The 14962-nt window shown below is 35.8% G+C and overlaps 1 long non-coding RNA gene across 1 annotated transcript in view; it reads right to left on the bottom strand.

Moving 5' to 3' along the window:
• Positions 1 to 14225: 14225 nt before the first annotated feature.
• The window catches only part of LOC138189136 (uncharacterized), a 230225-nt gene continuing 229488 nt past the window's right edge, over positions 14226 to 14962 (bottom strand). Inside the window, exon 4 of the long non-coding RNA XR_011175927.1 lies at positions 14226 to 14679. This is a non-coding gene — a long non-coding RNA (uncharacterized LOC138189136). The remainder of the gene's footprint in view (positions 14680 to 14962) is intronic.

Here is a 14962-nt window from a genome sequence, read left to right on the forward strand (position 1 = left end):
TAGAATATAAAATTGATATTTATACATATATAAATATATTTTATGTAATATTAATGGAAATCGCTGATGTATCGTGAAATGTTATCTATTTATTCGTACGATACCAAGAGAATTAATAAGAAAGATTAGATTTTTATCATATTAATGCGTTGAAGCATACAAGCGTCGAAGCATACGAGCGTTGAAACAACGTATGTTGTAAAAAATATATTGCCGTATAATAGATTAATACTCACACATGTATCAAGAACGTTCATCACTGGCAACGTGCGTTACCTTTTCACTGATGTATTTATATAAATACGGGCATTGCATTCAGCTGAGTATCAGGATTCAGTATCGTTAGTTCGATGAGTACGTATTTTTTATGTATGTCCAGCGATTATTGTATAGCGAATAGTTGTATCGGAATGAAAACTTTTCTATTTTGTGCAAAGATTTTTACATTTGTTTATTATAAGTCATTTGTTATTGCAAAAATCATTTGTATAAATCAAATTATTTACAATTTTTAACGCACTTCGATATCGATTCAGATTAAAAAGGTATTATTGGAGTTTTACAACACAATGTCGCGAACGTTCCGTTAAGCATGGCTTACGCCACAGTTAAGAACAATCGCTATTTTTGAGAACTAGAAATTTAGCGCTTCGACCATATGCGTGTCAGCACACTGATAGGACGTGAGTAATTGTTACGCCAACTCTGCAAAACAGACGACGCTCGTATGCCGTGACTTCTACGTACGTACGAAATGACTGTGAAACGTATGTCCGTTTTAACGCTCGTGTAACCTTATGCCCAGCTTTAAATTTCTGCATGCGTTATGAAAAATATTGCTGCTATGAGTTCAAATACAAAATTATTCCGCACACTGTTATAACGAGGCACAGATACGCGTGTGCGTTTACCCGCGTGTACATATATTCTTATACAAATTGGCAACATAGTGAAAGGGAGGAATTTTGCATATGTCCCATACTGCCCGAACAGCATCGGGACAGTAGTTCTAGTATAGTCTAGCGTAAAAAATTCGTTGAGCAGCCTGCATAAGCTGAAACGTATCGTAACGACGCTACGCATCGACCCTAAAGTCTCGTAAAATGACATCAGTATATCAATATATACTTAATATATACCCAATGGCTTTGCCTACCAATTAAGAAAATATATTACTTTCTGCATCGATGCAAGCCAATATGCATTATATAAGATCAAAAATCATTGATGCGTTCATCGCATCAGTGTTTCAGCTTATGTGAGCACCGTTGACAGTCACGTTTTCCTTTTGTTTGACCAGTTACTACCATTGACTGTTTCTCACATCGGTTACTGATCGCAATTGATTCTACAATATTTTCCATCGAATTGCATACAAATAATTCTACTTTAAACAATTCATGGTGATTTTTGTAAACTTTCTGAGTTGTTTTTTTATATTTTCAAATGATATGGTATTTTTAGAGTTTTGCATGGTGTTTGTTGCTCTGTCGTACATTTCATTTCTCATTTATAATATACAATTTCTTAAACATGTAGAAGAACCGCTCGTTGCTTTGTACCGATTTGTTACCGGGAAGAATACATTCATGAAATAACGTTAAACAACCATGCTAATAGTATTGTTTGCGAATCTGATTTTTCTTACATTTGAATATAATTGAGAGTCGACTCACTACAGTCGACTATACACTATACACTACAGTCGACAGTCACTGTAGTCGACTTCACTACACAATAGTTTGAAAATATCAATCGGCCCTGTCCTATGGAAAATGTTAGAAGTTGAGGAAAAGTTTCTTAGAAATTCTAATTAAGCCGTAAATTTACGCAAAATTTACACCTCTCTTCTTACGTATGTGATATTCTGGATTTATGCAGTTATGTATTTCATGTTTTTAATGGTAGAATCTGGCTAACTCATAAACATGGCGTCATAAACCGTTCTTTCTAATATCTAGTTCTGTAGCTCTATACGTAGCTTTTTATCCTACCCATGATATTTATGGCACGATTGGCTTCAATTACTAGACTAGGACTGTTTCATAGATTTTTCGTTTTTCAGAATGTTACGTTAGGTTTGTATATTTTTTTCAGCCTTCTGACCATGCAATAATAATAAAAGAAGAGCCAATCGATCCAGAGATCTGCGATGATTTGTCGCCAGTTGATACGAATACAGGGAATGAAAATGGAACAGCGACGTTTAAAGGTGAATCTTCGGATGACGATTATTCTAAACACGAAGAATCCGCGTTTCCTCAAGAAAGAACGTATCTGGAAAATAAGAACTTGGATCCTGATAAACGAAAAAGTAAACATAAAGTACCTTCAAACAACAGAAGAAGTTGCAACGTTTGTTTGTTAACTTTCCAAACTAAACATTTATTTGATCAGCATAACAAACTATATACCTGTAATTTATTTAAGTGTAATAATTGCACTGCGATTTTCACTATGCATATTTCCTTGATACATCATTTAAAGAAGCGATGTTATTCGAAACAATTGACTGGATATAGATGTAATTTTTGTAGCCGAAGGTTTTCCTACAAAAGAACTATCCAATCTCATTTATTCCATGCGCATGGGAACGCAATATTTTCTGGTGAAAGCAAAATCACGAAAACATCTCCTGAATCGTTAGGAAAGTCGAATCATTCGGATGGTATAGTCATGGCAGAATCAAATACTTCACGCTGTCCCTGCCCAAAAAACGTAAATAGCTCAATAAATATACCTTTGAAACTATCTAATAGTTCAAACAGTACACCCACCAAGGATTCGAGCAGTAATATCAAGTCTACGCACCCGAAACGGTTAAACGATTCGCATGGTACACTTTCGAGAAGAATGAAGCAAACCGTTCTTACAGACTTCGTATCGCCGTACAAAGACAAACCGAATGACAAATGGGATAACCCGGAAAATTTTATCGATACGGAGAATATTCCTGTTACTGCGACTATTGTTCCAACTTCAACGCTCCACACATTTAGTAACAAGACATCAACGGCTGCAGAAGTTATTCCGATGTCCACTTCTGTTAAGCGAATCGAATCACCTGTTAGGAAACGACCATTTGTTCAAACTCATGTGAATTTAAAAACAACGATATCTTTATTAAGGAACGAAATAAAAGCTCAACCTGGAAGCTCTAATACCTCGCACAATACGCCTTACAACCTTAGGTCAGTGAAAAGATGTTCTTCTTCTTTATATGATTTTTACGATTTATTGGAGTTTGAGACCTTTGGAAGATCAAGACGATCTTTTAAAAGAAACAAGTCCCCCTATATATTTGGCCAAAGTAGAAGATCTGCACCTGAAGCTAAGTGTAAAGAATGTGTGGTCCGTTTGGAGAAATGCGACAAATTCTTGGAGCCTACTAGTTATGTGTCAAACGAAGACGAAGACGAAAACGAAAAGGAAAACGAAGACGCTTTCAAACAAGCAGTATCGAAAAATGTGAAAGAGGAAATTGTAGGTTTACGTGAAACAAGCTCGACATGTAACTTGCCTTTAAAAGCTGACTCGATTGCGTCAAAGCGATTCAATGAATTTGTAAAATCTTCCGCTGATACGTTAATCGTACCTCAACAAGAATCGGTTGAATTTCATAAGAACTTTAAAGTCTATCGGCAGGAAATAATTCAATGTCATATTTGTAAAAAATCGTTTTCTTCGAAGGAGAACCTGCACGAGCACAGGAAATTGTTCCATACGATTTACATTTCGAGCATATGCAACGCGCGTTACACGTCCATGAATAAGTTACTAACTCATTATCTGCGTCAGCATATTGTGTTTAAACGAAGGGAATGTTGCGTGTGTTATGAGAAGTTTGACACGGTGGCATTGTTGAAGCGGCACATGATTTTGCATTGTTTGAAGACCGTAAGATCAAAAAAGGACGCTCCACCGGTTGATCTTGAAATAAATTGCAATGCATTCAAGAAACAACACAAATGCAAAGGTTGTCGCAAACGATTTTGGCTATACTCATGTTTGAAACAACACGAGAATGTATGTCGTCGAATGAAAGTCTTAAGAAATAAACAACGTGTACCTCGTGTAAACCGCTTGTCTCGGTCCTTGAAAGAACCAAGTGACATGGAACTCGGCATAGTACAGTCACCTGATTTGGAACAAATGTCGGATGTTTCGAGTGGGACGACAAGATCTTTGGAAAATTATTTGACTTCGAGTACGCTTATTACGGATGACACTTTCTCTTCGTCATTCGATACAGCTGCAAAGCGCAGAAGGTTACTTAATGGGATTGCACGCGCAAAGGGTCACCAAGCGGTCAAGATGAACAGAACAAAGTTTCCTTGCACTACTTGTGGAACACAATTCCGAACATTTAAAAATTTGTGCATACACGAGCACACCTATTGCAAAACAGCCACAGAAAAGTGTAACGTTTGTAACACGATGTTTTCCACTAAAAGACTCTTACAGTTTCATATGCTTGCTACTCACGCGCCTTCGTGTTCGGTGAACTACAAATTCTTTTGTAAGTTCTGCAATCAAGGATTTGTTAAGAAACAGAATCTTCAAATTCACGAACGACACTTGCATATTGAGCAAGATTCTAGGCTGGCGCTGAAGTGCGCTGTGGAAGATAAACCAATCTGTAATATATGCCATTTGTTATTCGAATCCTACGAACGTTTAGTCGAGCATAACACGTATTATTACAAGGGCAATGATTTTTTATGCGGAATATGTGGTGAGTCGTTTCAAGGAATGTACAACTTTTATCATCACAACAAGTTGGAGCATTATCCGGACGATCCATGGAAATTGTACCCTTACAAATGCGATACTTGTAACGATGGCTTCAGCTACGAATCACATCTCCACGCACATAAGCTACACGTTCATTCTCACGTTTCGGCCGCTGACGAGGCGCGCGACCGCGATACATCGGATCAGACTTTTCGCATGTGTTCATGATTCTTTGGATAAAAATAAGATAATCATAAAATAAAAGCATGGAGAATATTTAATTCTTCGATTTATAGGTCGTTCCAAAATCAATTATCACGGTACTATACCGAAGAATCGGCCTAGATTGAGACGTACAATAAACACGCCAAGTACACACACACACACACGAAGCAAATGATTTCAAAGTGTTCTTTAAGTCATGTATTCGCATTTTCCATGACACGCATGAAATGTATCGATATTTGTTGAAATATACTTTACAAGACAAATCAACGATTTTGACCTAGTACGAACTGCGCTCGACTCAAACGTCGAGCATTGAGTGAAGTTTGGGTGTCAGCCTTAGGCGCTTCCTGTTTATTGTTTGCGATTATCGGTCTCAGTTTGTCGAAGCAGATTATATCAATCATTCTAGACTAGACGACCAGCCAGAAAACGAGTGAACTAGATATTCCATACTGTCTCTAACTTTATTTAATATACATCGTTTTGTTCACATAAGAGGTGAAGAGGTCTAATCGCGTTATCCTGTCGTTTACTAAGTGCCGCTTGAAACAGCTTAATGAAAATTATGATAGATCGAGTAATAAATTTGTCTGCTTTTCTTTGAACGCGTTATATTTATATGCTCTCATATACGTATATGTTTCTGCGTGTGTGTGTGTGTGTGTGTGTGTGTGTGTGTGTGTGTGTGTGTGTGCATGCGTGCGTGCGTGTGTATTTTATCAAGTACGTTGATCACTACCCTATTTCAGTATTATAAAATTTTTTGTTAAAGGGAGTTTTTCGTTCGACGTGCGCGTTTGCGAATCTTCATATTTTGTAAATTGTTTTGTCAGCGTAAGTGTTTGAAGAAGTTTGAAAATAAATGAAGCCAGGGTAAGTAAATGTTGCAATTTCTTTCCTTAATTGGTCTGATATTCGTCATTTTTCTTCTATTGCAATGTTTATTCGCTATAATTATTCGTTTAAACTTCCGCTCGATATAATAATTATAACATCCGTTAAAAAATGAACAAACCTATTAATGAATCTGATATTGAGATTAAAAACAAATTCATTTCGTTTATCACACGTGGAATGATTATATGATAAGTTTCATATTTGCCAGATGACTAATTTAAATATGGATCGTAATTGCAATTTTCATTATGAGATGATGTATTTACTTACCCAGCTATCGATTAACGACGTCGAATGATAATTGTACGGGAACGATAATGCTTTGTAATGTGCAATTAAACTATTACGTTAAATATTAAGTAAATAAATATTTCAATTTCCATCACAGCGCTGGTCGTACAATACGATAATCGAGAGGAACATGAGACCAAGAACGATATGTATCGTTATGAAAGCGCGAATGAAAATTGTCGTATTAGAATTTCACCGGTTCTGCCGTACAACGAAACGAACAGTTGAACAATTATAAGAGCTAACGTTCGTATTTTGTAAAAATTAGAAAGCTGGAAAACTTAATAGATTGCTCGGGAAATTTGTAGATTTTAGTAGTACGATATGTACTGTTTTTAAAAGTGTAGGTATTCTTTAATAAATTACATTTTCCAGAAAATAATGTAAATTCTTTCCCCGTGTAAACTACGACATTCGTACAACCTTTGTTGCTGTACGAACCAACGCTCTCGCATTCGAAACGTTGCGTATGACTCGCGTTAATTAAAATGCGCGACATGAAGTTCAAAGTGTCTTTGTATACTCGGGGCTCGAAATAGAGTGAACTGGAACCATTTTATACAGCACTTTGATTCGAGACGTTTCGTACAAGCAACGTTAATTAGAAGATTGAAGCTACGTTTTTGTTGAACCATTAACTAGAAAATAACGACGTATTTGTCGGATTATGCTGTTCCATCCTGTCTTCACCGCGATGATCAATCAGCAGTGACTGCGCTAAAACAAATCCTCTCTATGGAATCATGAAGCGTCTTTGTGTCAGAAGAAATACAATTCTACAAATTCTGCCAACAACCTGGATTTTGAAATTTAAACCTAAGCTCCTATCGAATTTAATTTCAAGTGTGTTAAGATGGATCGTTCGAGTGGAAAAGAAGAAACGAAAAGTACGTCGAATTAGAGGAGTTCCAAAGAGAACTCCACCAGTTACAATCTCGAGTAAAGTTTCATCGGTGTGGTAACGTATGCAAAGTTGTTCAATGTTGCCGAAGATCACCTAAAGTGAAACAAGAACGAAAAGTAGAGAGAACTTTTTACTACGTTATAGATTTTAATGGCAAAGTAGAAAGCATTCTAAAGAAAAATGGACCTCTGCCCAATACATATGCTATGGTAAAGGAAATTTTATTAAAATCTAGAGGTGTCCGATCAAAATTAGGGTGGGAGAGAGGCTAGCCATATTTATCGGGTCGACGGTTGTATTGCGTTTCAATTGCGGCACGCTAACTTAACGAGAATTGAATCGTAAAAGTCTGGACTAAGCTATTGGGGGTTTTCCCAGCATTCCAGACGGGAAATCCCCGCTGTCCTTCCATCTCCGACAAGTATATAAAAAACATTTATCGTGCAGTGATACGCATTATCGGTAAATATTTCCTACGCTAATCTATAAATCTAAGGAATCTCAGAAAATAAATGCTTCAGATGGAATATATCCGGATTTGCAGATAACTTCTAGATACTGTTCAGTTTGAAAACAAACACAAGAAATGTATGGATTACGTGTACATCTCGTATCTTATTCCAAAAACTACGAGCTGAGGTGGTTTATTCTACGTGTTGGTTGGTTTATTAAAGAGACGAGTGATAAAATTGTAATAGTCAGTGTATATTAAAATCACTTTAAATACAAGTACAAAGATAGCGTATGCCGGTTGTTATCGTCGTTCGCTCAATGCTACCGTTCAACTCTACGCTTGCTATTCCACAGTACGACTCGTTATAATGATTCGTTATAATGATCGTCGTAGAGAGGACGTTCGTCTATTCGTATCGACCGATGATATTATAAAAAGTTCAAATGTAACTCCGGATGACGATTAGAAATAAGAGCAATAATGTTTTGTTCGGAGTTTGTTTACCTTTAGACCTAGCAAAGTAAAACAACGTTGTCACTCCAAGGCACAACGATACAATCCGCCTTCAACGTATGTAAGTACATGTCTGACAATCGTCTGTTCCTGTAGCAAACTGCAGACGCAAGTATATTGCAATCAATTTCGATCATGTTTAAGAAATGTCGACAAAATCTTTTGTTTCTTTTCAAGCGAATGAAACTCTATTGGAATATATTGCGAGTAAATGTGTTCTGTATTTTTGTGCAGCGTGCAAAGTTTAAAAGGATATACTAATCCTTTCTTGTTATTTATACAATTGGTATACAACATAACACGTTTGGATATTGATCAAAAATTCATTTTTGATTGAAAATAATCTCACCTAACCATTTATATATGTGTTCCATCCTTGTCTACGGGACGTGTCTCCTTTCGTACTACAAAAAAATTTTTTTTTTTTTTTTTTACGTGGAGGAAATCTTCATAGACACCTTACTACCCTTGCGCAGACGGGTAGAAGGTAGTGCCGGATTCTTACCGGCTAAAACCTCCACGGGCGGGACGACGGTAGACCAGTGTGCACGAGTGTGGTCCTCGGGCCCCTTGGTGCTTATCAGCAAACACCTTTACCAAGCGCACTCCCTGAAAGTACACCCACACAGCTCAAGCAAGGGAGGGACTGGCCGCTTGCCTGTCGTGCAGAGAAATCTTGGTTTTTCCGTTCCTTTTTATTTTTCTCCTCTGGAATACCGAGGATTCGAACTCGCGACGCGTCGTCTTCAATTCTGGACCTTAACGAGCGTAGCTGGCTGCCCCGCCGAGGTTATAGCTGATTGGAAAGTATTTGATTCTCTATGTGGCAATGCATATAGGAAGTATTCTAATTAGCCTGTTGAAGGAGATGCACGTTTTTCATAGCCCTCTCAAAATACAAGGGGTAAAGGTAAATAATTCCTTTAATTAAATCATTATTATTAAATCTATTATGAAGCTCTTAATAATATATTTCTGCTGCTATTATAATTCTTGTAGTAAGAGATGGCTGTTCTAAAAGAATTCCTGCCTCTTCTAATGCTCTTATTTTCAAGATGCCTAGCCTTGCGTTTTCCATCGCACTGGCAGAGATTTTATAACATATGGGTTTAGCATAAGTTATAAATAGGTCTAATTAATAATTTGTAACAGAAGATTTTAACCTCAAGATTTAGATTTAGATTATTAGAAAAATATATAATAATTTACTCCTTTTTTGGTTTTCTGTTACGGTCAAGAATTACGAGGTGGATCTTCCCCGCCGATTGAATCCTGCAGCCCATGAAATAGGCTTAGAAATCTGTTATAATTTTTCTTTTTACTTTAAAGAAAATTTGTTTGTATTCGTTAAATATATATAAAATCATACCTCAAAATTCAACAAATTCGTTTCTTTCTTTCCCTTCCAAAAAAAATCAGAAAAAGACGCTGTTGTAGAACGTTCTAATTCAGGACACCCCCTTAATACATCTACAGAATCTACGAAAGATGCGGAAATATTTAGTTAATTCCGATAGATTTCAAAATATGTTAATTCATAGAAAATCATGAAAAATTTTGCACCGATATTCATAGTGTACGCATTGAAAAATAATTAATCTACATAAATGTTATCTTTTCTAGAATTAAGCATTAGATTCAACCGGAATCAAACATACGATAATCATTTATTATTCAAGTTATACCACACCAGAATAATTTACATATAATTCTCAAGGAGAATTGATTGTAAAATTCTTCCAAATAGAAAAGAAATGTTATCTTTTCGATACATATTGATACAATCTAACATGACAGGATGATAAATTTGAAACAAAATTTTCTATTTCGTCGTGTATACTATTATCTTCATTGTATATAATTTTCACAAATGTAATATCGTAGAATAGCTTTGATTGGAGATCGGCTGAAATTAGAAAACACCGTGTACGTTGTCTTTTTTCGGTTTGTTTACATCCAAGAGCGCCTAGTAACAGTGACGCGAGAAACGATAAACAGCGTTAGAACAAAAAGGACGGTTTCGGGTTCAAGGAGCGATGACCAAGAGGTCAGAGTGTGCGAGTCGAAAAGCGAGTGTGTTGCTAGGATCAGAGTTGATCGAGACGTCGAAGCATAGAGTCGTTAGAATTGAGTTGCGAGTGTTGTCGAGTGTTAGAGTTGCTAGAGAGAGAGAGAGAGAGTTACCAAATAGTTGTCAAGTTATTTGATGTAAATACGAGCGTTGCGTTTAGTTTTCCTGTTAATCAAACATCGTTTTTTTCTGTCTAACTAATATCTGTATTTTCAATCCATTATTAATAAATTATAATTTATCGGACAAAATTACACCTTTAATATATTCCGATATTACACAAATAGTTTGATATGATAATTTCATTGCAATAAACAAAAATGATAGAAATAAAAAATATAGATCAAAAATGGAATTTAACTATTTAAAATACAGCTGAAATAATTTTTCTGTAGAGATGACAATTTTTTCTTACCTGTATCGAAGTGTAAGAAATTATGTAAATATGATATTTCAATGTTTGACACTTACAGTAAAATGTATGTTATAACTAGACATGAAGACAGAAACTATAAGTGGTATTATTGTCATTATAAGCATCGTAATTGATATTATGATTGATATATATGTAGTATCGGGAAAAGGGCCTAATAAACATCGAGTTAACCATGAACAATGTCGCGAGAGCCGGGGCGCCGTCGGGTCCGTAAATGTGTCATCGGTCTTTTCAAGCGCATAGTTCCGTAGAAAAGGCCTACGTGAGCATGGCCACGAGAGTCTGCGGAACACGCGTGTGGTGGGCCTAGGAAACGACAAAGGGATGCTGGAACGACCAGAATGCGAGTGATGAAGTGCAGTGTGAGTTGAGAGGTCACGGAGTGTGAATCGGGAAGTCAAGACGTGTGTGATAATAATGCGTACAACGATATTGTAATCGGTTTTTGTTATTGAGTATCGCTTATTAAACTACAATAAACCCTAATTAAATCATCATTACTTGTCCTTACTCTAAGATCCATAAGTTACTACATATATGTAAAGAATATATAAAGAATAACTTGATTAAAATTGTGAACACAAATACAAATTTAATGTTAATTATTCTCATTTTTTAAACTTTAATGCTCCGACTTTTAATTGAGAATATCGACCAACAACTCCAATTTATTCTCATCATGCTTCGACTTGCAAGTTTTTGACACTTTACCGACCGATAGCCGAATAATCGTTTTTTGTCGCCGACGCTTACCGACTGATAGTCTATTAATCGGCTGTTACTATAATTAACAGCTATTACTTATAATTCTCAGTGAGAATTGATTCATCTCCGACGGGTATATATGCAGCGACTCGGAAAAGTCAGTAATGAGAATATTTACCGTTCGTTAATCGAGTAAGAATATTTACCGTTTGTTTATCGAGTAAGAATAATAATTAGCCTTCGTTTATCGATTAATATACAATAAACGTTCGTTTATCGAGTAATAATAATTATCGTTCGTTTATCGAGCATATTAATTAGTTACCGTTCGTCAACCGAATAATTACCATTGTCTATCGAAGAGTTAGTTATGATTTTGTCAACCGAACAATTACCATTTTGTCAATCCAAGAATTTTATATCCGTCTATCTGGCAATCAATTGTCAATATCGGAATCAAGTAAGATTTGAATAAATCATTACATACTGTTAATTTACTTTTGAACAACTATAATCCTCTTCCGTGCCAGTATTCCCACACATAGCAGGTTAGCCGAAAGTGGAGCTTATTGCCAGCTGCATTAAACGTCAATTAACGCTACCTTCTCGTTGACACCTAAATAGAACGTAACACCTACATCTTTTATTTCATCGACAAAACGTTGTTTTAGTTGATTGTCTTGATTCTTTTTATCAAAATGATACCGAACATGAAAATAACCCCGAAAGTTTCGCTTAGATGTATACTTCGATTAGCTGCATTGGAGATGGATTTCGTTCGAACATGACATTCTGAGATTAAATTGAATACTGACGTTACATCTGTCGCTCAGAGATACGTTAGGCTTCTTATCGCTCTAACATATACAACTTCCACCGTTTGCAAATTAGTCCAAGCGGATCCAGGCACCGCTACGAGAGTGTAATTAATCTCTAATTTTAATATCTTGTTGTATTTCAAATGCTTTCTTTGTTCCTTACCGTTATGTTCCATGTATATACAACACATGATCCAAAATCGGGTACTAGCCGTCAATTTGTAAAAGGTGATCGTAAAGGAATTTTGAAATATGATGTAGAAGAAAATATTCGACACGTTAAAAATGAAAATTATCGGACAGAATAGAAAACGGGCCTTGATGTTTGTAAGAATATAGACAACTGCTTTGTAATGACAATTCTGCCCGAGCAGTCCAGGTAAACAGACGCGAGTAACTGTGCTCCAGTGCAAGTGCGATAAATAGTGAATTTAGGAGGTTAAAACGTTAACGAACACTGTCACATGGTAAAAGTGCCAAGATGCAACAACAAATAACGCCAATTAAAGAAACAAAGGTGAAATATACTACATAAATAAAGCTACAAATACAAAATGATATAGCAATGATATTGATAACAAATACAAAAATACAAAAATGATAATAAAAAGTAATTGTAAAGATTTCGAGTTTCAGAGAGGGTGTTGAAGTAATACTCACTTCTAGGAAAACTACATCTTCTCTAGCATTTAGTTTTCTTAGACCTCGAAGCTATTGAGTATTTAGCTCTAAATCAATTTGAATCTGAGCCTCACAGCCTTTTTTAGAAACATGCTATGCGCTGATGGTGCAGTGTAGTGTAAACAGGCCAGTTTCTCATAATTGTATAAATACACACAGGCACATGGCTTCGAAGCTCCATAGTAAAATAACGCTGCCAACGTGCGAATCTGGATTAGCATACACTGTACTTGTACTTATGCTTACTTAAATATATTTCTATTATACATTCATCCACGAATTTTCACTCTCTATTCCGAGATAAACCTCCACAGCTTTTGATGTACAAAAGAAAGAACATTTAGAAACATATAAAAGAGTGTAAAAATAAGAATGATATAATGTATGGTAATAGTGTAATACTAAACCATTAATTTTTTTCGACGCTTCAATTATAGATTATTGAAAATATATTGTTAAGGAAAGTAAAAAAGATTGGAAAAATAAAAAAGCCAACACCACACGGAGTTCCCAAGCGGTCACCCATCTAAGTACTATCCGTGCCCAGCGTTGCTTAACTTTCGTGATCGGACGAGAACGAGTGCTTTTTTTTTATGATATTTATTTAACCAAGGATACAATTTTCGTTACATTTTGTTATTCATAATAAACTGTGAATTTTGGTAATGGTGTGCTAGGCAAAAGTACCGATACGCGACGGTACGACGTAGCCATACTATATTATGTGTCGGTGTTTTACAATTTTTTTGTGATTTTAGGTCTATTCTTTGGATTTAAGCCGCTGGGGGGCGGAGCTTTTATGTAATTTTGTTCTTGCTTGATTTTTTTTGTCCTGAAACTTGGTCGCAAAACAGGACTTAACGAGAACGAGTGCACTCAACGCGGTTTGAGCGTTGGCTGAAATAAATGGTTTTGTTACTTGTTTTTGCTGTAGCGATGCTCACTTCTAGAAAAACTACATCTTCTCTAGTGCTTACTTTTCTTAATCCTCGAAGGCATTGAATATTGTTTAGCTCTAAATAAATTTGATTGGCCTCCCACCCTCACAGCCTTTTCTAGGAATATGCCATGCACAGATGGTGCAGACGGGTATATATAGACGGGCCAGTTTTCGTAATTATATAAATACCCATAAAGTCATGGCTTCGAAGCCCCTGTTATAATGTAACGCTGCCAGAGTGTGGATCTGCTTTAGTATACCCTGTACTTATACTTATATTTATACTTATACTTACAGTTACACTTATACTCAAATATATTCCTGTTACACATTCATCACACGTGCCTCGAACAGATAACTTCAACAAAGATGATTGGAAAATTCTTCAGCCTCCTTTCCGTTTCTTCTCGCTCATGTGTTGTCTGCTTTTCTGATTACTGGGATTAGTTTTATTAACTTCTTCATTTTGTTCGTGGCTTTCCATAGAACATAGTTGGCATTCTCGTACGCAGAGAGTGAATCTATGAATTTTGAGAACTGGTTATTATTATGATCTTTTATTTTACTTTCTATTTCCTTGCAAGTTTGTTTAGATGTTTTTTTGCTTTCACGTGTTCTATGTTTTTGCCATTTTGCTTTCGCTTTCCTTTTTTCTCTGATTTTGTCAAGAATGTCTTGTGGAATTATTTTTGTTTGCCTGTTATTTGATTCATAAGTAGTAGTTGCCCATGCTGCTTCTATAATTTCTGTCAATGTAGTGCCTGTTCGCAGTGGTGCATATACTGCTGACATCTGAAAGTAAATGCCATTAGTTTGTATTGTAACGGTGACTGCTTGAGCGTGTTCCTGATGGATTTGGCTATGTTGATGTTAAGGGTGGCGGTTGGTTAGTTACTTGTGAATAACTTCAGCTGCCAAAGGTGTTGGTGTTTCCATGATTAGTGTTCTATACGTATTGTATTGTTTGGTGTTGGATCTGCTTCTGTAATATCTAGTTGCTGTATGTTCTGCTTCGAAGCGAGTAGCAGGAGGGTGTGAGGAAAAAGCAACACCATGTTAATGATCATAGAGATCAACTTTTGTCTTACATATATGATTATCATGATTATATTATTCTTATTTTGTATCTAACTAATGTCTAATAAATGTTATATAAAATAAATATTTTTTCATTTTTAAAATCCTTTGTAAACTCTATAATTAGATTATAATTTAGCTTGCTCAATAAAAAATTTAATAACATTGAAAATTTTTAATCATGGTTAATATTTTAAATATGACACTGTTTAC

This window comes from Bombus flavifrons, chromosome 18 (assembly GCF_040668555.2).
Source record: "Bombus flavifrons isolate JBK064 chromosome 18, iyBomFlav1_principal, whole genome shotgun sequence".
Taxonomy (NCBI): Eukaryota; Metazoa; Arthropoda; class Insecta; order Hymenoptera; family Apidae; genus Bombus; species Bombus flavifrons.